This window comes from Mixophyes fleayi, chromosome 1 (assembly GCF_038048845.1).
Source record: "Mixophyes fleayi isolate aMixFle1 chromosome 1, aMixFle1.hap1, whole genome shotgun sequence".
Classification (NCBI taxonomy): Eukaryota; Metazoa; Chordata; class Amphibia; order Anura; family Limnodynastidae; genus Mixophyes; species Mixophyes fleayi.
The window spans coordinates 164,611,174-164,635,566 of NC_134402.1; the positions used below are offsets into that span (position 1 = coordinate 164,611,174).

Here is a 24,393-nt window from a genome sequence, read left to right on the forward strand (position 1 = left end):
CTTTTTTAAGCCCTCTATGACAGGCCCCCCCTCGTTTTTTAGCCCCTCTATGGCAGGCCCCCCTCATTTTTTAACCCCTCTATTACAGCCCCCCCCCCGCCCCGTTTTCCTCCCTTTACTTACCTTTTCCTTTTCTTCTCTCTTGGTCTTCTCTGCTGCTCTGTGCTCCATTGCTCCAGACTGACTGAATGCTGGGCGTGACATGATGACGTCACACCCGGCATTCAGACATTCTGAATGGAGCACAGAGCAGCAGAGAGGAGGGACGCCGGCGCCGCGATCACATGATTATGAATTATTTATTTTTTTACTACCCTGCTCCCCCCACCAACGACCAAGCCCCCTGGCATGCCCGGGCCTGTGTAATTAGTACCCGCTCCCCCCCTCTCGGCGGCCCTGTTTGCTGGCCCCGAAACTCTGGATTCATGGAGGCTGCCACCTTGCTACATATGTCGCGGATGATTGCTGCTCTGTTCCTTCCCCACGCCCACCGCTGCCCTCTGTCAGTAAACTGGAACTGTGCCCTGCAACTTGGACACAGTCTCCAGTTCTGCACTGAAGATTTTTTTTTTCTGAAAGGGGGAGGGGGACGATTTGTCGTGAGCCGCGTTGGGGGGGTTGTCGGGAGTGTGACAGGGAGAGACATCTTAAGAATGGGAATATCAGGCATGCAGCCACCATAAAACAAAAGTAGTAATGAAGGATGGGAATGCACAGAGGGGACAAGTATTAAAAAATAAAAAATAAAAAATCAAGCCTTCATACTCCATTCACTTATATTTTCCATAACCCCACTTCTCACCCAATGCGCCCAGTAGGAGAACAGAACACAGGATGTCATAATCAGGTAAGTTCATATATTTTCTCGTGTGCAATGTGTTTCTCATGTACATCCTTTCTTGAACTGGGGGCACTACTGTATGGCATATGATTTGGGGGTACAACTATGACATAATATGATTTGGAGGCACTACTGTAACATAATATAATTTGAGGGCACTACTGTGGCATAATATGATTTGGGGTCACTATGGTATGGCATAATATGATTTGGGGGCACTACTGTGACATAATTTAATTTGGAGGCACTGTTGTGACATAATATGATTTGGGGGCACTCAGTGTCGGACTGGGGCATGAAGGGCCCACCGGGGGACTGCAACACTAGGGGCCCACCAGAGGGGGTGTGGTCAGTCATCATAGAGGCGGGTCCAGACACTAGAGGGGGAGTGGTCAATCCACGAAGGACAGCTAGCACCTTAGTGTAGTATACAAAAAATGCAGTGTGTGTATAAAGAATACACAGTGTTGACCTGCCCCTTAGATTGGGCAGAACAGTCACCAAAAATCAGGATTGTCCCACTAGATCAGGGTTGGCTAACCTCTGACACTCCAGGTGTTGTGAAACTACAAGCCCCAGCATGCTTTGCCAATATATGGCAGCTTATTGCTGTAAGGGTATGCTGGGACTTGTAGTTTCACAACATCTGGAGTACCGCAGGTTAGCCAAGCCTGCACTAGACTCAGAACATTTGACAGACTGTCCTACCTGTTGTTGTCACTTTTACCACCTGTGGCTGCTGGTTTCTTTAGTTGCGGCTTGTCTGAATCCTGGAATGTTGAGGGCTCTATTTGGAAAAAATAATGGGTACATTTAGAAACGCCAACCATCCCTGCCATTAAATCAACAGCACACACATTTTATAATTAGGCCTCTCTCCAGCCTCAACATTAAAGTAATAGTGCTCACATGTGATAAATAAACCTATTACCCTCCCTCCAAACAGCCCCAGCAATAAATAGCATTTAAGTTTAAAATATCCATTTCCCACGACCATTCATAGCATTAAATAATTAATATTCACATTTAATAGATAGCCCTCCTCCCCACACTCTGCCACACAGTAATGCCCCAATATTATGCCACACAGTAGTGCCCCAATGGTATGCCACACAGTAGTGCCCCAATATTATGCCACACAGTAGTGCCCCAATATTATGCCACACAGTAATGCAGCAATATTATGCCACACAGTAATGCCCCAATATTATGCCACACAGTAGTGCCCCAATGGTATGCCACACAGTAGTGCCCCAATGGTATGCCACACAGTAGTGCCCCAATATTATGCCACACAGTAGTGCCCCAATATTATGCCACACAGTAATGCCCCAATATTATGCCACACAGTAGTGCCCCAATATTATGCCACACAGTAATGTCCCAATATTATGCCACACAGTAGTGTCCCAATATTGTGCCACACAGTAGTGCCCCAATGGTATACCACGCAAGTGTCCCCAATTCACACACACACACACATTATATATGGGACTTCTCTGCCGTTTTGTGTTTAAAAAACAAACAAACAGGCTGTCTGGCAATGAGTGTCTTACCTGCAAGATACGCCGGCATGCTGCTCCTCTGGGCGGCCGCGACAGGCAAACAACTCCTTGTCCCATGCTGAAGTGTAAAACACACTACCGCGCAGGTGCAGAGAGTCCAGACACAGCTCTCTGCACCTGCGCGGTAGTGTGTTTGTTACACTGCCGCCGCAGACGTCCAGGACCATCAATTAGGTGCTCCCTGCAAGCGCCGCCCCAATGTTGGAGGGGGCGGTGCTTAATCGCTCCCGGGCCTACCGGTGTATAGCCCGGCTGGCCGGCAGGCCAGTCCGAGGCTGGGGGCACTACTGTATGACATAATATAATTTGGGGGCACTACTGTGGCATAATATGATTTGGGGGCACTATTGTAGCATAATATCATTTGAGGGCACTATTGTGGCAAAATATGATTTGTGGATACTACTGTATGGCCTAATATAAATGGAGGGTAATACTATATGACATAATATGAAAAGGGGGCACTACGGTGTGGCATAATACGAACTTATGCCAAAGGCAAGTCTCTCATTGTTGACTATGACGGGGGGGGCCAAAGAAGTTGCTGTACCAGGGCCCAAAATTCCTCTTGTCAGCCCTGTCTGTGAGTCAAGGGGGTAGACGTCTCCAGGTAAATAATCTAAATGTTTCCTATCTAATTAAACTGATGGATCACATCCAATTAGATCTCACCCACCTCCTCTATCCCCCTTAATTTATCTACTGTGTTATTTAAAATGAGTAAAAAAGACGCATATCCAATTACTGTAGTAAAAAAAATATTTTCCTCTGACATTTTGCTGCAGATGAAAATACTTTTAATGCGGCCGTGTGGGTTCAGGTGATCATTCAACAATTATGTTTTTTTCTGATATATTTGTTAGAGTTTTGTTTTGTGTGGAATGATTCATGAAAATTCTGCCGTTACTATTTAATTGAGGAAAAAGGGTACCTGTTAATTATATGTGTGTGTAAGTACTCTGTTGTTGCTATTTTGTGGGATTTGAAAAAAGCAGAACATTGGTTTCCTACAGTGGCACCTGTATAATTGGGGGTATTGCTGTAGTATGGGGTGACGTAGTGGTGGCAATGTTGTAGTGTGTTTGGGGGTTAGTGTTGCTAATAAGTGGAAGAGGGTAATGCTGGTTGCTGTAATGTGAGGGGTCAAGCTGAACGCTGTAATGTGGGGGGTAATGCTGGACGTTGTAATGTGGGAGGTGATGCTGGTTGCTGTAATGTGGGGGGTGATGCTGGTTGCTGTAAAGTGGGAGGTGATGCTGGACGCTGTAATGTGGGGGGTGATGCTGGTTGCTGTAATGTGGGGGGTGATGCTGGACGCTGTAATGTGGGAGGTGATGCTGGACGCTGTAATGTGGGAGTGATGACGGTTGCTGTAATGTGAGGGGTGATGCTGGTTGCTGTAATGTGGGGGTGATGCTGGTTGCTGTAATGTGGGGGGTGATGCTGGTTGCTGTAATGTGGGGGGTGATGCTGGTTGCTGTAATGTGGGGGGTGATGCTGGTTGCTGTAATGTGGGGGGTGATGCTGGTTGCTGTAATGTGGGAGGTGATGCAGGTTGCTGTAATGTGGGGGGTGATGCTGGTTGCTGTAATGTGGGGGGTGATGCTGGTTGCTGTAATGTGGGAGGTGATGCTGGTTGCTGTAATGTGGGGGGTGATGCTGGTTGCTGTAATGTGGGAGGTGATGCCGGTTACTGTAATGTGGGAGGTGATGCCGGTTGCTGTAATGTGGGAGGTGATGCCGGTTGCTGTAATGTAAGGGTGATGCTGGTTGCTGTAATGTGGGGGTGATGCTGGTTGCTGTAATGTGGGGGGTGATGCTGGTTGTTGTAATGTGGGAGGTGATGCCGGTTGCTGTAATGTGAGGGTGATGCTGGTTGCTGTAAAGTGAGGGGTGATGCTGGTTGCTGTAATGTGGGGGTGATGCTGGTTGCTGTAAGGTGGGGGGTGATGCTGGTTGCTGTAATGTGGGGGGTGATGCTGGTTGCTGTAATGTGGGGGGTGATGCTGGTTGCTGTAATGTGGGGGGTGATGCTGGTTGCTGTAATGTGGGGGGTGATGCTGGTTGCTGTAATGTGGGAGGTGATGCAGGTTGCTGTAATGTGGGGGGTGATGCTGGTTGCTGTAATGTGGGGGGTGATGCTGGTTGCTGTAATGTGAGGGTTATGCTGGTTGCTGTAAAGTGGGAGGTGATGCTGGACGCTGTAATGTGGGGGGTGATGCTGGACGTTGTAATGTGGGAGGTGATGCTGGTTGCTGTAATGTGGGGGGTGATGCTGGTTGCTGTAAAGTGGGAGGTGATGCTGGACGCTGTAATGTGGGGGGTGATGCTGGTTGCTGTAATGTGGGGGGTGATGCTGGACGCTGTAATGTGGGAGGTGATGCTGGACGCTGTAATGTGGGAGTGATGCCGGTTGCTGTAATGTGAGGGGTGATGCTGGTTGCTGTAATGTGGGGGTGATGCTGGTTGCTGTAATGTGGGGGGTGATGCTGGTTGCTGTAATGTGGGGGGTGATGCTGGTTGCTGTAATGTGGGGGGTGATGCTGGTTGCTGTAATGTGGGGGGTGATGCTGGTTGCTGTAATGTGGGAGGTGATGCAGGTTGCTGTAATGTGGGGGGTGATGCTGGTTGCTGTAATGTGGGGGGTGATGCTGGTTGCTGTAATGTGGGAGGTGATGCTGGTTGCTGTAATGTGGGGGGTGATGCTGGTTGCTGTAATGTGGGAGGTGATGCTGGTTGCTGTAATGTGGGGGGTGATGCTGGTTGCTGTAATGTGGGAGGTGATGCCGGTTGCTGTAATGTGGGAGGTGATGCCGGTTGCTGTAATGTGGGAGGTGATGCCGGTTGCTGTAATGTGGGGGTGATGCTGGTTGTTGTAATGTGGGAGGTGATGCCGGTTGCTGTAATGTGAGGGTGATGCTGGTTGCTGTAATGTGGGAGGTGATGCTGGTTGCTGTATTGTGGTGAGTGATGCTGGACGCTATAATGTGGGTGGGTATTGATGTAGTTTGAGTGTGTGTGGGGGGGAGTATTTACTGCTGTAATTTGGGCACTAATAATGTATTGTCATGGTATTTATTGATGTAATGGGGGTGCTAACAATGTAATGTTGAGGGTCATTAGGAGAAATAAATACCCCCCCCACACACACACTCATACTACATCATGTTGTACTGCACCAGCAACACGCACTGCACCACCATCACCATGCAACATTATAGTGCATGGAGCCCGCAGCAGGTGGGCCTGTGTGCTTTAAATGCCAGGGCTGATTTTTATTCCCAGTCCGGCCCTACTTATGATGACCATATGCCTTCAATGCCACATAGTAGAATAAGAATGTCCAAAATGTGGGGCACCAAAGCTACTTAAAGCCATATAATAAACTAATTATGAAAAGCAATTTTGCAGTACATTTTGGCATTGGAGAAGACTGCAGTAGGAAAATTAAAGGATGATAATACCCAAAACTGAAAATTCAGTTTTAGGCAAAATATTATGAGTAGAATCCAATCCCAAAAGATTACTTACATAAAGCATGGGGTTCACTCAATATGGTGGGTCCCTCAATGTCTTTTGTAAGCTTTGTGCAGCTGAGCTTGCCTCTGTTCATTCCTGCTAGCAGTGTCTAACACACTACTTGTCTGAAAAAAAGACTGGAGGGAGAGCCCCACAATATCTGATGCACACTTCTTCTGACCCGTCCTTACTTCATTTAGACAGCATGTTGATCTCCAGTAACATACTACTAGCATATTTAAGCAGGAGCAAGCTGAGCAACACCATGCATGCACATCAGGGAACCTGCCCAGATTAATACTTAATTGGCTGGAAACCTCTTTTTTTTTTAAACTATTAAAACATATCACCACCCAACAGACTCTTACTTGTACACTATCGTGATTACTACAACAAATATTATATATACTTGTGAATAATGAAAAAGTCTTAAACAATAAAAGGTATGAACCAATCTTTTCCAATACAATGATGTCCTGTGTATTATACCGTCCAATAATATTCCTGTGCTGTTCTGGGCCTTCCACTTGATGGATTTGGATGACATTTAATATAAAAACAAAAGCCACATTGGGCAGCCACCTCATGGGTGTGTTGAAAGAGCTGCTAGGCTGCTAATTATTTTTAAAAGGTTGACAGTTACATCCTACTTACTGATAATCATTAGTAACTTGAAGATTTAAACCCAGACAACGGCAGGTATTGCAGCTAGTAGAAAATTATTTTAAGCAATATTTTAATTCTGGACCCATGAATCTTTTTTCCAAATATAGAGAGAGTATTAATCTTGACAAACCACTGGATATGTTCAACAATATATACTGCTGTAGTTCCATATTTTGCTATCAATCTTCTGTCCAAGTCAAACACAGATAATTAGACTAAATTAAAAAGTAATATGTAAGGTAGCAAGTAATATGTATATGATAAATGTAAAGAATAATGCCAATATATTGTATACCTGCTGGCAGTTGCCCTGTATTGGACAATATCTGCTTTTACATTCTGTTTATCTGCATGCAGCACTAATCGCTATAGATATGGACAATCAATAACAATCTAAAAAGAAAACAGGAGAAAAACAAAATAATTCTAATTTATTAACCTTGGTAAATGTATTAAAATACCAATCATGTACTAGTATTGATGTGTGAATTCATGTGTGAATTAAAACATACCTAATGGTAGAAACACAAAACAAGTATGTAATTTTTGTATTAGCTATTAATACCATATATAACTTTTAATAAACATTATGGTATTATGCATTTTCCTTGTGCTCCGTGTGCCATCACACAAAGGATGGTTACTTTGCACAACAAGGGAAATGATGAAATGATTGGTTTGGGCAGAACGCCAAGTGTGATAGATATAGTTGTACCAATGCTTCATGTCGCACTGCACCAGCAATGGCCCATCAGCGTGCAACAATATTTTGGATAGAGCCCACAGGAAGTGGGACTGTGTGCCTTCAATCCCAGGGACAATTTTTTGTCCCAGGTCGGTTATGATCCTATTTTATTGAAAAAAATGGGGAACGACAGATATGAAATAACTATGACTGACAGTAACCAGGACTCTACTTTACTGATTGGCTGGCTGTGAAGGGGAGTATCAGGGAATTCCATCTTTGATAATTTCACAGTAGTCATCTGCAGTGAGCATGTGGGTCTTTTGTGCATTTTCCATAATGTCCCACCCTTTACAGTTTGTTAGACAATTTGGACTACATTGGATCTAGAAAGATTTAATTTTGTATAATGGGCAGGGCTTTTAGGGACAAACAGATCCTGCTACACCTGTTTGAGGTCCTGTCACCCCTCCTCGCGGTGCCCCATGGTTATTGTATTCATGATTCAAGGCAGGAACTGTTTGTCAACACAAGTTTTTGTTCACACAATCAAAAGAGTAAAATAAATCAATAAACACACATAATGTTAAATTAAAATGTAACCGAATAAACAGCTCCCCAAGTCACCACTTTATTAGGTATAAAATAAAATATATTTTAGCCTCTCTAGATCCAATGTAGCCTATATTGTATAGTTTTATGTACAGATTACATCATAATCTGTATTTAGCTCTTGTCAACTAGATTTTTCTGGATTCAATGTGATTGTTGTGTGTACAGCTGAATGTGTACAGCTGTATGTACAGATTACATTATAAGCAGCACAGTACTTACAATGGCTACTGTACAGAAGACACGCATGCACAATGCAATTTTACACAAGCCTGAACTGCCATTTGAAATCAGTATTGCATGCCCCCAAGGAAATCTAGTTCATGATGTCTTAATTTGAGATGGATTATTTTTTCTAGCACATGTCAAACCAAAAGGACAGTTAAAGGATCTTAACTTGTATAAACCAAGATCAGATACCAAAAATTGTGGCTAAAACAAGAGGCATAATAGTATGCAGTTGCTCAAATGCAAAAGAGTGCATGGTCAGAGTTAAAAATTACCCAGAGAAAAATATTTAAACCCTAACATAGTTAGAAACTACATTAGAAATGTGACCTTAACATTCTATAGAAACTAAGAAGTAAGCATTAATAGGATGCATTTTTTTAACATGCAGACTGGCTTACAAAACAAGACTGTGTTCTGATACATATCAGCCATTTCACTTAATAAGCTGCTTACTAATAAAATCAGGTTCTAGTTTGCTGTGAAAACCATTGCTGAATACTTTAATGGATTTAACTTTGTTGATTCTATGACTGTCCAAATTCTACCCCAACAAACCATAGGCATCAGGTTCAGGGCTGCCAAGAGGAATTCAGGGCCCCGGTACAACAACTTCATGGGGCCTCCCTTAAAGCTGAGAATGAAAAAAATTTTGTGCCGCCACGTAGCATTTCCGGCACCAACATATTTTGGTGCGGCTAAATAAAAAAAAACAAAAAACACAAATTTGTACAGCCACAACCACAATTGTACAACCACACACACATGTGGGTGTGGTCCTACAATTGGGGGCATGGCTATGAATGACTTGGCGTGCCCAGGAAACCCTCTTACAGTAAAAAAAACTTGCATTGCTGTGTCACCAAAAATTGGCATTGTTCCACTAGAATCACAACATTTCACACACTCTCCTGCTCTCTCCTACCTGTTCTTCTCACTTTCACCAACTGTGGCTGCAGGCTTCCTTAGCTGCTGCGGCTTGGCAGGAACCTGGAATGTTGGGGATCCTATTTGAAAAAAAAATGGGTACTTTTAGAAAATTACAGCCAGCACCAGCGTTAAATCAATAGCACCCACGATTAACAATTAGGCCTTCCTCCAGCCCCAGTATTAAAATAATAGGTTTATTTATTAAATGTGAATACTAAATCCCTCCCTACAAACAGCCCCAGCAATAAATTAATAGTATTTACATTTCAGAAATATACCTATTTACCGCAACCATCACTGACATTAAATAATTAATAGGCACATTTAATAAAGAGACCTCATTGTCCCCCACATTCAGTAGCCCCCAAACCACCCCATCTTAAACTCTTTCATCACTATGCCATGCTGCCCCCGTTCTCCATCACTGTTCCATCCTGCCTCCTCCACTCCATCACTGTGCCATGCTGCCCCCGCTTTCCATCACTGTGCCATCTTGTTCCCCCTCTCCATCACTCTGTGCCTTTCTGCTGCCGCCCCTTTTTTCCCTCATGCTGTGCCTCTCTCTCCCCCTTTTTCCTCATGGTGTGCCTCTCTCTCCCCCCCTTTTTCCTCATAATGTGCCTCTCCCCCCCCCTTTTTCCTCATGCTGTGCCTCTCTCTCCCCCTTTTTCCTCATGCTGTGCCTCTCTGTACCCCCTTTTTCTTAATACTGCGCCTCTCTCTACCCCCTTTTTCTTAATACTGTGGCTCTCTCTCCCCTCTTTTTCTTAATACTGTGGCTCTCTCTCCCCTTTTTATTAATACTGCACCTCTGTCTCCCCTTTTTATTAATACTGCGCCTCTCTCCCCTTTTTCTTAATACTGTGCCTCTCTCGCCCCTTTTTATTAATACTGCGCCTCTCTCTCCCCTTTTTATTAATACTGTGCCTCTCTCTCCCCTTTTTCTTAATACTGTGGCTCTCTCTCCCCTTTTTATTAATACTGTGCCTCTCTGTACCCCTCTTTTTCTTAATACTGTGACTCTCTCTCCCCCCACCGTTGTTCCTCACACTGTGCCTTTTTTTTTTTTTTTTTACTTACATTAGTATTAGCTGTTTTCTTCTCTTCTCTTCTCTTTTGTCTTCTGTCTTCTTGCTTCTTTCTTCTGTCTTGGTCCTGTCTGCCCTGCTCCTCACGTCACGCAGTCAGTGTAAACAAAGCAGAGAGGAAGGAGGAGGGGCTGCCGGCAGCTCTATTTTGTAAGTATCTTTTTTTTTTTTTTACTTTTTTTTTACAACGCTGCTCCCCCCCCACCAATGAAGGGGCGGAGCCCTGAACCGCCGCGCCCCCCCCATACCGCCCCCCCGCGCGCAAAAAAAAAAGCAAAAAAAAAGGAAAAAAAGTTTTTAAAAAAAAAGCAAAAAAAAAAAACCTGAACAGTGAGGGCCCGGGCCGGGTCCCCTGGCATGCCCGGGCCCGGGTAATTAGTACCCGCTCCCCCCCCCTCAGCGGCCCTGATCATGTTACTGTTTCTGGAGTTACAGGGGGCATGGTCCAGGAACTGGGCACCCATTTTAAAAAGTGAAGGAGCCGGCGTTCCAGTGCCAAGTACATGGCAGGGTGGAAATACACAGTTACATCTATTTTGCTATACATTAAATGTCAGAATAAACTTGTTATTGATGTTGATTATTATGAAGTTATTGGTCTCTGGTATTTAAAGCTGTATATGATCTGTATAATCCGTCAGAGTTGTATGTAAGCTGGGGTTAGTGATATTCTTAAAATGTTGGTTTTAGAGCTGCACTACCTCCCAGGGCTGCTATATGTATATTTTTGTTTCTGGGGCTCTGCCAGTTCTGTAAAACACACTGGCTGCTAAAGGCACAGTCAGTCAGGGTGACCGCATAGGTGGCACCAGCAGGACCACATCCATTCCTCTGCCCAAAGGATTGCACAATGCCATATATAGACAGTGCACGGTCTTATTGTATACATACGTAGTGCACCCTCTAACTCCACCTCTATGCCCTTTGTGTTTGTGTCTCTTTGTCTTCGCATTGTGGGTCCTTTCCTTCTTCTCCTTCATGCGTCTGTCTCTCTTTGCCCCTATTATCACATGCATCTCCTCACCTTTTTCTACCATTTCCCAGTATCTATTTTTCCCCTGTGCAACCATGTCCAATGCCACCTCTCACTCCCGCCTACAAGAATTCTCTTGTGCTGCTGCCCAATTATGGAATTCCTTACTACGCTCAACCCAGCTTTCCAACAGTCTTCAAATCTTTAGACACTCTCTGAAAACCTATCTTTTTTTTAGAGGTGACCTTATCCTCGAAAACACTATTCACACTAATGCACCCTCACAACAGTCATAATCTCCAATCTCATAATCTCATAATCTTCAAGTCTTCATATATTTAGTTTACCTAGTATGTCCCTGTTTTATGAATGTACTATTTTCCCTACTGTATGGCTCTGTGGAGCACTGTGGTGCCTTAGAAATCTACGATAATAAATAATAATATTGATGCCACCTAACTGAACCTGAACCTCAAAATTCTGATTTTAATAATTTTTGATAAGCGACTGAATGGTAAATTTTTTCTACATTGTGTATTAGTTAGTAACTCTCTCTTTTGTGAATTATGATACTATGCTCTTACTTTTAGACCATAGTGCCCCCTGTCTTAAGAGCCCCGGGCCCCCCAAAGCCTTAATCCAACTCTGGGGGGAGCTGTCCACGGACAGTGGGTGGTGACAGCGTATGTCACCATATACTGTCCAGCAGCCTGCAGAGAGGGCCTGGAGCTCCAAATCTCACGAGACTAAGAGTTACCTGCTCACTCTGCAAGGCGTTCTTTTTTACTCTGATGTCAGCTGCATAGGTAAGTACAGCAGGCTTGGGGGTGTCATAATGTGGCTGGGGGGGTTATAATATGTTTTGTGTGGCATGATAATGTGCCTTGGGGGTGGCATGATAATGTGACTGGGTGGTAGCCTGATTTGTCTGCGGGGTGGCATGGTGTGATTTGTCTGGGGGGGTATTGTGGTGTGATGGGTGATGTGGTAGGGGGTAGCGTGATGCAGGATGTGGCGTGATGTGTCTGAGGGGTGGCGTTATGTAGCTGGTGATAAATGTAATATTTTATTATAATGTATGTATTTTATACTGTGTGATCTGGGTCAAGATGAAGAGAGGCTCTTAAGCCGAATGCAGTTAAAATCATGGGTTTGTGTCCAGCATGTACTTAACACTGCAGGGTTAAATCTGGGGAGTGAACAGCCAATAGAATTTAAGGGCAGGGTCTAGCTGTTTTATATTGGCAGTGGAAGCAGTGTGCAACTTCCTTTTCCAATGATCCAGATACCTCCCTCACACCCGGCATCAAATGTTTACAAATGAACATGTTTTTTATTCCTATACAGACGAGGCACAGTGTCGGTGGGAGAGCATCGCAGTAGGCTCGCAGTTAACAGACGGTACTTACGCGTTCGGGGTAATGGTCACTGTCCCCTTCGAAGCACTTGACTCTTGGTTTCTCTAGTAAGGAGGACCCTGGGATGCCTGGTAAGGGCATAACACCGTTTGAGTCCAGAGAGGAATAGTCGCTTATTGCCTCACAATAGTACCGGCCAATAGATAAGGTTTATCCTGGGTCGGTGGGAAGGTGATCTTCCACCTTATTGGTATATGCTTTTTAGCTGACTGCGCTGCTCTCTCCGCCACCTCCTTTAATTCAATTTAAATAAAATCGTTGTCTGTGTCTTTACTATGATTATTGGTATTAAACATGCATAGTTTGAGTGTAGTGTTTTTGGTACATGAGAGGGATCAGCACTATGCATTTTATGTAAATGCATACAACTGTATGAGAGGCGGAATGAAGGAGATAAGAGGCCAAGTACAGTAAGGGTGTTTCATGTAATTGTGACTGAGGTAGAACTGCACTCAGATGCAAATATATACCTGTCGGGAGGACGATCTCTTGTGTGTGCTGAAAGCAGGGCCGGATTAAGGGAATGAAGGCCCCTGGGCTAAGGGGGCCTCCATTCCCCCATGAGGGGCCCCCCCCGTGATCCGAGCCGCCGCCCCCGGTGAGCCGAGCCGCCTCCAAGGCACTTACCTCCTCCTGGCATTGCAGTCCTTCCCCAGCGCGCTGGACGCTCTTTACTGAGATCTCGTGAGAGTGAGACTCACGAGATCTCCTCAGTAAGGAGACTACAGCGCGCCCGGGAAAGACTGCAGTGAAAGTGCTCAGCAGTATTGATTGCGCCAGGGGCGCCCCCGCCCCCGACCGATCAATAATGCTGCTGAGCCCTTTCAAGGGCCCCCTGGATGCCCAAGGCCCCTGGGCTGTAGGCCAGATAGCCCTAGGGTTAATCCGGCCCTGGCTGAAAGGCTAGTGCAACAAAACAGTGATGAGGGTCGTGGTCGGCAGTACTAGCTAGCCGCTTCTTATTGGCTGATTGCGTCTTAACCCCTCCCACAGATAGTGCTTAATTCATTAGTATGGCTACTATATTATATGAAGTTGTGACCATCTTTTTTGCAGTGCTTAATTGACAATTCCATTTGGACTATGGCTGGAATGAAGATTCCCATTGGATTTTTAAAGGGGAAAACAACAGATGTCTGTTTCTAGGTAAATTTAGTTTATATTTTGTACTTGTGTGAGTACTAGATGCGGCCCGCTAGGAGACTTGAGAGCAGGTGACAGGCAGCGGAAAGACACAGCGAACAGCAAACGGTGAGCCACTGGCATAATGAAAGCTTACAAGAGGTAATAGTCAAAAGAGAGGAATCCCTAGACAAGGGACTTGCATATGAGGAGGTGACACTGAGCAGCACAGCGATGAGTCACTGGAGCAACGAGTTGAGCTAAATAGCGAAGAGATACTGCAGAGAGGGTATCCCTGGACAACAGACTGAGCATGAGGAGGTGACACTGAACAGTACAGCGATGAGTCACTGGAACAGCGAGTTGAGCCAAATAGCGAAGAGATACTGTAGAGAGGGTATCACTGGACAACAGACTGAGCATGAGGAGGTGACACTGGACAGCACAGCAATGAGTCACTAGAACAGCGAGTTGAGCCAAATAGCGATGATATTCTGGAGAGAGGGTATCATTGGACAACAGACTGAGCATGAGTAGGTGACACTGAACAGCACAGCAATGAGTTACTGTAACAGTGAGTTGAGCCATATAACAAAGATATACTGCAGAGAGGGTGCTGAGGAGCACAGGAGTCATGTCTTGCACCTACACAGAGATGAACGAACTCAAGGAATGACTAATATGTCAGGTGCCTTAAATACACATACACATGCGCAGACTTGAAAGCAAGATGGCGGGTGCCAACAGAGAGTCGCGGCGCTCAACACCGGGGAAGCTGCCTGCATGGAGCAGGTAAGTGCGCCGGGACCCGCTTGTGCGCCTGGTGTGTGACACCTTATCTGTGTGGAGTTTCAATGTTCTCCCCGTGTTTGCTTCCTCTGGGTGCTCCCTTTATCTCCAACGCTCCAGAAACATACTGGTAGCTTAATTGGCTGCTTAAGTGACCTTAGTCTCTCTCGGTCTGTGTGTGTGTTGTAAGGGAATTTAGACTGTGAGCTCCAATGGGGCAGGGACTGATGTGCATGAGTTCTCTGTACAGCGCTGTGGAATTAGTGGCGCTATATAAATAACTGATGAGGATGTTGATTTTCTGTTGCATGTATGACATTTCATTACATTATTATATTGTGAAAAAAGGGTAATGCAAAAGTCGCATTGACTGCTAACACTATGTTACTCATACACATTTTTTATCCCATGGACTTAGAAGTATAATTCATTAACTATATCCTTTTAGTTTTACTACATTTAAACTTATACATGATTCCTTTAGGGTTAGGTCAATACACTTGTATTTATAACATAAATACATTGTCATTAACATATCACTAATAATCTCTGTGTCTGGTCCAACAAGAATTCTAAATACATATTCAGCCATATAATACCTATAAATATCGGCAACTCAACTCTCTGATCACTCACATAACATTTTCCTATTGTGTACAACTCATTCCCATGACTGGGACGTGTTGTAACATCACTGGCAATTTGGACCAATCATAGGTCTGATGGGGTGTGACTAAAAACTAAGGGCACACCCGATTGCCAGGTAATTCGGTCAATCTAATTTCAGCCTATTTGATACTAATTAATATGTCACTGAGGGGGCCCGACCTCCTGAGTATATAAGACTTGTCACACCTTCATTTGCCTTGAGAAAGCGATTAGAGTGAAACGTGCATCTGCTACCTCCACTTCCTCACATATACCCACGGTATTGGGGATATAGCCATAGTTATTAACTAAGTTAAGCATTTGAATTATTTAATTAGGGCTCTTCATGGTGCCTGTAAGTATAATGAAGGTGTAGGAGTTGATTTAATTTTCAAGTAACTAGTTCCTCTTTTACTTATACACTGACTATTGGAGGCACTCACCTATACAGATTATACTACCTACTTAGGATCAAAATAAAATAAAATAATGATGTACACCAAATTATTTAGTGCAGATTCTTTGTTAATCCCTAATTGAGTGGCTCTACTATTGTGACACAGCTACCTTGCTTAGTTAGCGGAGAACCAATAACACACTAATAAAAGTGTATATAACCAATTATTACAGGGGTAGCAAAACTATTGCAGATTCTTCTGCTACTTTTAAATTTACTACTACTCTTGTTTTTAACAGATATTTTGTTGCTTTCTTAGAACCAGACCACCCTCTTGGTTTTAATGTATACCCAATAAAATATTACGTTTTCATTTTTTACTATAGATTATCCTGGAGTGCCCCAAATTAACTTCTTTTTGTCTCTTCTCTTTTTGCATTCATCACCTGGGTTCCACCAACTACAAAGAGTCTTTGCAATACAAAACCTGCATGTGCAGGGACCCCCTGGTAATTCACACCCATACTAAGACACTAACTAGAGCTAGAGAAGGAGGTGAATTGCCCAACCTGTGCACCTTACACTACACAGCGGGAGAGGGGGTTTCGTACACTTGCTAGTGACCTTTTCAATCCCAAATTAAGTTTGCTCTTGCGTTCCACTATGAATCAGGCCCTATGACTTTATAATTAATAATGTGTTATTGATCAACTTTGTGGTAAGCTGTTCCATCATACTCATATGATCTACAATTGGAAACTTAAGGTCTTTCACATGCAAAAATGGATCAGATGTACAATGCATCTACTACTTTGTATCTAAAGGTGTGCTGGCTAAATGTTGTTTTAAAAACACTTAAAATAATGACCATGATATAACAGTTAAATAAAGCCCCAAATAATCACAAGTAATATACACCGATCATCTACAATATTAAAATCACTGAGAAGCAAAGTGAAAAACATTGATTACCTTGTTACAATGGCACCTGTCAGAGGGTTGGGAAATACTAGGCAACAAGTGAACAGTCAGTTCCTCAAGTTGATGTGTTGGAAATAGAAAAATGGGTAAGCATAGGGATCTGACAAGTGCCAAATTGTGATGGCTAGACAACTGGGTCAGAGCATCTCCAAACAGGCAGGTCTTCTGGAGTGTTTCCGATAAGCAGTGGTTACTACCTACCAAAAGTGGTCTTAGGAAGGACAACCAGTGAACTGGTGACAGGGTCATTGCTGCCTAAGGCTCATTGATGCTTGTGGGGAGTGAAGGCTAGACCATTTGGTTCTATCCCACAGAAGAACTACTGCAGCACGAATTGCTAAAAAAGTTAATGCAGGCTATGATAGAATGGTGTGAGCACACACAGTGCATACCAGCTTGCTGTGTATCGGCTGCATAGCTACAGACCTGTCAGAGTATCCATGCTGACCCCTGTCCACCACCGAAAGCGCCTATACTGGGCACGAGAGACCCAGACCTGAACTATGGAGCAATGGAAGAAGGAGGCCTGGTCTGAATAATCACATTTTCTTTTACATTATGTGGATGGCAGGGTGCGTGTGCATCATTTACCTGAGGAAGAGATGACACCTTGATGCACTATGGGAAGAAGGTAAGTCAACAGAGGTAGTGTGATGCTCTGGGCAATGTTCTGCTGGGAAACCTTGGGTCCTGGTATTAATGTAGCTGTTACTTTGACACGTACCACCTACCTTAAGATTGTTGCAGACCAAGTAGATCCCTCACCCCTATATGGTCACGACATTCCCTGATGACAGTGACCTATTTAAGCAGGATAATGCACCCTTACACAGTGCAAAGATCGTTCAGGAATGGTTTCAGAAAAATGACAAAGAGTTCAAGGTATTGACCTCGAGCACATTCCCCAGATCTTAATCAAGCATCTGTGGGATGTGGAGAATCAAGTTCGAGCCAAGTAGACCCCACTTCACAATTTACAGAATTTTAAGGATCTGCTGCTAACATCTTGGTGCCAGATACCAAAAGAAACCTACAGAGGACTTGTGGAGTTCATGCCTAGATGGGTGGTTTTAATGTTGTAGCTAATTGGTCTAGCTCCCCAGTTGTCCTAAATTAAATACAGACTATCATCATATCATACAGCCCTAAATTATACAGCATATATTGCAGACCCCAAACTCTTCATCTTATGATAAATAACCTGAGCTCAGCCCAGTGGTGGTAATGAACGCCATTTGTAGTGCTGTGGTGGATCACCTCTGAGGGGCCTCATTTTTAATAGAAAAGGTGATACACCCAAGATACAATTGCCCAGCGTGTCCATACTGGAAGACAGCCCTGTAGCCAGGCCTTCCCCCATATTTTTTTATTTGTTTATCTTCAACCCTCAAGACTCGATTTATGGATTTTTTCTTTTCCTTATTTATAGACCTCCTTCCTTTGTCTCTGGTGCTAGTCAAGCTTCTTCAGCAGCTCCATTTGCCTCTATTGCCCCTAGAATGTCCACTAGTCTTCTACTTTTCTTCCTTCCTTTGTAATGTAGTCACCCTCCAGCTAAAGTCCACTATTGAATACAAAGGATACAAGCTCATTTTACTAAAAAAATCCTTCTCATTATGAAATCTAATTTCATTTTCTGAAACTGGAATAATGATATGTTGCTATTAATAACCATTTTTTATTTCATAATAACTATACATTTATATATATTAATATTTTGGTTATTGATTCTTACTATGTTCTATTACAACTATTCATATTTACTAGCAAATTAGAGATGTAAAAAAATGAATACATAAATATGCATAGCCTTTATAGTTTATGTGACTGCCAAGGGGTTTCTAGCATACGTGTCCAGCACATGAAAATATATGATTCTATAGGACACCCTAGGCTAGCTACACATGGGTTTGTTCAGAAAGTAAACATATAATATGGATTTAAAGTAAATAATTAGATTGCCAATAGATAATTAGTATGTTACAATACTGGGTATTATTTTGGTGTGAATGGGTTAATTTTCAATTTTCCAATTTTCCTCTTCTTTCCATTATGCATAACATAGTGCTTCTTTGTTGTGAAGCTTGATGAGTCAATAGAGGAGGCAGGCTGACTTAAGGGAGAATCAATACATGGGGGTTTGCTGATCTGGAGAGATTAATTACGTTTGGGCATTATGGTGACCTGGGTGAGAATACAAGGGGTATGGAGAGACAATAAGTGTCCTTATGGTGACGTATTGGAAAATCAATATAGAGGGGCATGATTATCTGTAGAAAACTGATACAGAGGGTGTGTTGACTTGGAGAGAATGTATACAGTGGAGTAGAAGGATCTGGGAAATAACCAATACTGCCTGATGATCTGGGCTAGAATCAATACAGATGGACATGATTTCTTCAAGAAAATCAATACAGGTTAGAGGGATGGCTTGAGGGAAAATCAATAACAATGGCATGATGGCAAAATCAGTACAGGAGGAACATAATGATCTGGGGGAGAATCAATTAAGTAATGACATGACTGCCTGGAAAATTTTATAGAGGGGATATGCAGACTTGAATGAAGACATATGGAAAAATCAATACATAGTGGTCAGAAACACGGTATAGCAATGAATGTACTTGAAATGGTATCATCTCCCTTGACAAGCAGTCAGCTCAATTCCTTTGTAGCAACCTCTGACTCGCTCTCTTCATTTGATCCCATAAATGAAGAGGAAGTTTCTACTCTTTTCTCATCTTCGTACTCTACCTCCTGTCTTCTTGATCCCATTCCCTCACAAATTAATAGGTCCCTGTCTCCTGTGTTCATTCTACCTCTAGCTACAATCTGTAATCTATCTCTTTCTACTGGTATTTTTCCATTACTATTTAAGCATGCAGTGATTACTCCTATTTTAAAAACACAACATTCTGACCCAAACTCTCTCTCAAATTACCGCCCCATCGCACAGCTCCCATGCCCTCCAAGCCTCTCAAGAGAATTGCCTACACTCGCTTCACACACTTTGTTACAGCAAACAACGTACTGGATTCTGTTCAGTCAGGCTTCCACTTTCAACACTCCACAGAGACTGCCCTGACCAAGGTTGTCAATGATTGGATCACAGCAAAAAGTAAAAGCTATTACTCTCTTCTAATTCTCCTGGATCTGTCTGCTGCGTTTGATACTGTTGACCACTCTCTCCTCATACAAACGCAACAATCCATAGATCTTGAATGCACTGTCCTATCCTGGTTCTCACTCTACCTATTTAATCGCTCTTTCAGTGTTAATTTCTCTGTATCCACCACTGCTCCTCTTCCTTTATCAGTTGGAGTACCACAAGGCTCAGTCCTAGGTCCTCTGCTACTCTCTATCTACACCACTTCTCTTGGAAACTAATAAGCTCCTTTGGATTTCAGTATCATCTCTATGTGGATGATACACAAATCCATCTTAACTCTCCTGATCTTTCACCATCTGTGTTGTCTCGCATTACTGACTGTCTTTCTGCCATTTCATCTTGGATGTCTTCTCGCCAACTTAAACTCGATTTTTCAAAAACTGAATTAATAGTATTCCCACCCAAAAACAGAAGCTTCCTATCTGACATTTCTATTTCTGTTGATAACATGACCATAAATCCCACCCTTAAAAAATTAAAACCTTTCATTGGTTTTCACCAGGTGTAGGTTTGATTCGGTGAGCACTCCCTGTCTGTCTGTAACAGATGGGGGAAGGAGTATTGGAGCTGCTGCCACTAGTTACACAGATTGAGGATTACCTGACACTCCTCGTTTACCAATAGAAAATATATAGATTGTGTAATGGGCGCAATAAGGGATAGGAATTTTGGGCACAAATAAGGGAATGATTCCTACTGATAATATTTATAACACTAAAAAGTATGCATTTCAAAATGTATATATAAAAGAGATTCCTAATGGATCACATATAGCGTTATAACATTTCTTATCATGACATAAATAAAACATGTGATATTGCTTTTTCAGCATCATAGAGTATATTGCAAACTATGTGCAACTTATCTGATTAACAGATCTGTGTCAGTCCAAAATTTCTCTGATCTTCATATGTTGATCAAAATTAAATGCTGTGCGATTCAAACTGCTTCCATTCCCATCAGAGCTTGTGATGTAAAGTGTGCTCGTATGTTAGATCATAGGGAGAAGGGAAGAGCAGAAAAACATATGATGGTGTAGTACGTTTTAAAACGATTTATTAAAACATTAAAATCAAAACTCACATTATATGTGAAGTAACGTTCCTCAAAAGGTATCTTTTAGAGTCCTTTCTTTGTCCCTCTACATCAGGGGTGTCCAACCTTTTAGCTTCCCTGGGCCTCATTGGAAGACGACGAGTTGGTTTGGGCCGCACATAAAATACACTAACACTAACGATAGCTGATCATCGAAAAAACCATAGAAAACATAGTTAACATATTAAACTTACTTGGAAATGAAGTTAGTAAGAGTTAGGAAACCTATTGCAGAATCATGATTAAAGCAGTAGTCCCATTACCAACTATAATTTAACTTACCTGCATCTGCCCCTTAGTGGGGTTCGGGGAATTAAATGCCAAAAACTTTTTTTTCCTCTCTTTCTGCACCCATGAAACATTTTTTTTATTGACCAGTTTGAAATGGTTACCGATATAGGTAGCATCAGGAGGACTAATAGAAATCTACAGAGATTTAAAGATAGGGTGGTGGGAAAAATGGCTCATGGAGCAGCCTCCGATGAGGGTAACAGTGGGTGATATTTTCACCCTACTCAGCACTGCACATTTAAAATGGTTTAAAATATTAAAAATACAATCATCTCTTAATATTTATATTAGATACATACAGAGAACACAGCTAGTTCATAATTGCATGGTGCAGAAAGTCCAAATTTAGAGTAACAACAATAAGATACTGGATAATCTTTCAATGCTGCGGGTGACTCGCACGGGTGTGATGACGTCACCCCCGACATTCACTGCGAGCGCCACACGGAGGAGGAGACCAGGGAGGGAGCCGGAGCGCCAGCTGACGTGACCGCAAGGTAAGTATTTTCTTCTTTTTTTTTTTGCAGGATTTTTTTTTTTTTAGTGCTGCCCCCTTGCCACAACCAAAACTCCTGCTGGGCCACGTTTACAGGCATGCTGGGCCACATGTGGCCCGCGGGCCGCGGGTTGGACAACCATGCTCTACATGCTCCTCCAGATAGCGACAAAGCGTTCACCGGAGCCAGCCGTGCTGGTTGTGTGTGCGAGCATCCAGGGAATCCCGTGATGTCAAAGGGGCGTGTCAAAGGGGTGGACCCCTTGATGAAGTCACAGTGAGTGACGAAACGCGTTGGACCCAATCCAGACATTTGACACGCCCCTTTGACATCACGGGATTCCCTGGATGCTCGCACACACAACCAGCATGGCTGGCTCCGGTGAACGCTTTGTCGCTATCTGGAGGAGCATGTAGAGGGACAAAGAAAGGACTCTAAAAGATACCTTTTGAGGAACGTTACTTCACATATAATGTGAGTTCTGATTTTAATGTTTTAATAAATTGTTTTAAAACATACTACACCATCATATGTTTTTCTGCTCTTCCCTTCTCCCTATGATCTAACATACGAGCACACTTTACATCACAAGCTCTGATGGGAATGGAAGCAGTTTGAATCGCACAGCATTTAATTTTGATCAACATATGAAGATCAAAGAAATTTTGGACTGACACAGATCTGTTAATCAGATAAGTTGCACATAGTTTGCAATATACTCTATGATGCTGAAAAAGCAATATCACATGTTTTATTTATGTCATGATAAGAAATGTTATAACGTTATATGTGATCCATTAGGAATCTCTTTTATATATACATTTTGAAATGCATACTTTTTAGTGTTATAAATATTATCAGTAGGAATCATTCCCTTATTTGTGCCCAAAATTCCTATCCCTTATTGCGCCCATTACACAATCTATAAATCCCACCCTGCAAGCTTGTTGCCTAGGTGTAATCCTTGACTCACAACTATCATTTATTCCCCACATCGACTCCATATCTAAATCATGTTGCATACATGTAAAGAACATTTCCAGAATACGCACATATCTCATGCAAGACACTGCAAAAACCTTAATTCATGCACTCAACATCCCCTGAATTGACTATTGCAATTCCCTCCTTACTGATCTTCCCCAAATCAAACTATTACCCCTACAATCTATTTTGCACGCAGCAGCTAGATTGATTTTCCTTGCAAACCGTTCTTCCTCTGCTGAGCCACTCTGTCAGTCTCTTCATTGGCTGCCTGTATTTCAACGAGCCCAATATAAAATTCTTCTACTAACATACAGGGCCGTCAACAAAATTGCACCGACATACATTTCCTCACTTGTCTCAAAATATCTCCCAACTCGACACCTCCATTCTGCACAAGATCTGTGTCTCTCTTCCAGTCTCATTACATCCTCCCATTCTTGGTTACAGGACTTTTTTTGGGCTGTACCCACTGTGGAATTCCCTCCCTCGCACAGTAAGACTTTTCTCTAGTCTTCAAACTTTCAAGCGTTCTCTGAAACTCCACCTCTTTAGACAAGCTTATGATATTCCTCAACCAGCATCTTAATCTCCCTAGGTTACCCTATTCCTGCCTTCTACAAAGCTGACACAAGACAACAACCCTCTGACCAACATTGCTGTGACTGATCGCACAGCCCATTCATTCTAGCTGGTCCAATGTGCAATATGATGTAGCACATGCCCTTGTGTTGAAACTTCTATTGTCCCATAGATTGTAAGCTTGCGAGCAGGGTTCTCTTACCTCTCTGTTTGTATGTATTAACCGGCATTGTTTTATTAATGTTTGTTCCCAATTGTAAAGTGCTGCGGAATTTGCTGGCGCTATATGAATAAATGTTGATGATGAAGCTCAGGCCTAGTTAAAAGCATTATGTCTGTGTTAGGACTCTGCCAGTATTATGTATTGGCTACAGTACCTCAATTCCCCCAGAGGTACTGCTGTTTGCCCCTGCTCTTTGCACCTATCCTGTAGGAGTTAATCTCCTTACCTAATTAGTGCCAGCACCTGTTTCACAGATTCATATACCTGCCTCTATCTGTGTTCTGTGCAGTTCATTGTTTATACCTGGCTGCTGCTTGCCTCCTGTTTATACCCTGTTCCAGTTTGCTTCATTGCTGTTTGATTTCTCGTTGTGACCCTCTGCCTCATTACCGGACTCTGCTTGATTTCCTGTTACCCTGAGCTCAGCCTGTTTACCGGATTATGCTTGTTTGCTTGTGACTCTGATCTCTGCCTGGCTACTGGATTCTGCTTGTAAGTTTGTTGCCCTGACCTCTGCCTGGTCACTGGACTCAGCTAGTCCTGCTTCCCTGGACTGCCTTGTGCCTCTGGCTATCTGGAATCCTGATTCCGGCCTTAACTGGAATTCTGATCCCGGCCTCTCTAATCTGATGCCTTGTGCCTCTTGGCAATTGGGTAACTTCATCTACTTGTTCCTGCATTTTGAACTGTATTTTCCATTTGAATCATTACTTGGAACTTGTTGCTTCTGTTGACTATTCCTGCCATTCATCACACCTGCTCATATTTGTGTGTTGGATTATACCTGTTAATTCTGCTAACTGAAATCAGCATATTCCATGGACTGAATCCTTGTTCACATATTTTGCCTAAATAAAGACATTTGTTTTTTCTACTTCTGTTGCCACATCCTGAATTCACTAGGAAGTCTGGCAGAGGCTTCAAAGTATTTACCAAAGACACTCTTTCATCTAGTAAAATAATGCACTCTGGACTGTCACGATTTTTAAATGTCATAAGTCCACCCAGTTATATGAGGAAGGTAAGAAGCAATCAGACTTCCTAAAGACTTAATTGTTGTTCACATCTCTCAGATATTCACCCTGCCACA

The 24,393-nt window shown here is 43.0% G+C and overlaps 1 protein-coding gene across 2 annotated transcripts in view; it reads right to left on the reverse strand.

The window, feature by feature from the left end:
• Positions 1-24,393, reverse strand: part of ARHGAP24 (Rho GTPase activating protein 24) — a 706,220-nt gene that overhangs the window by 553,588 nt on the left and 128,239 nt on the right. The window lies entirely within an intron of this gene.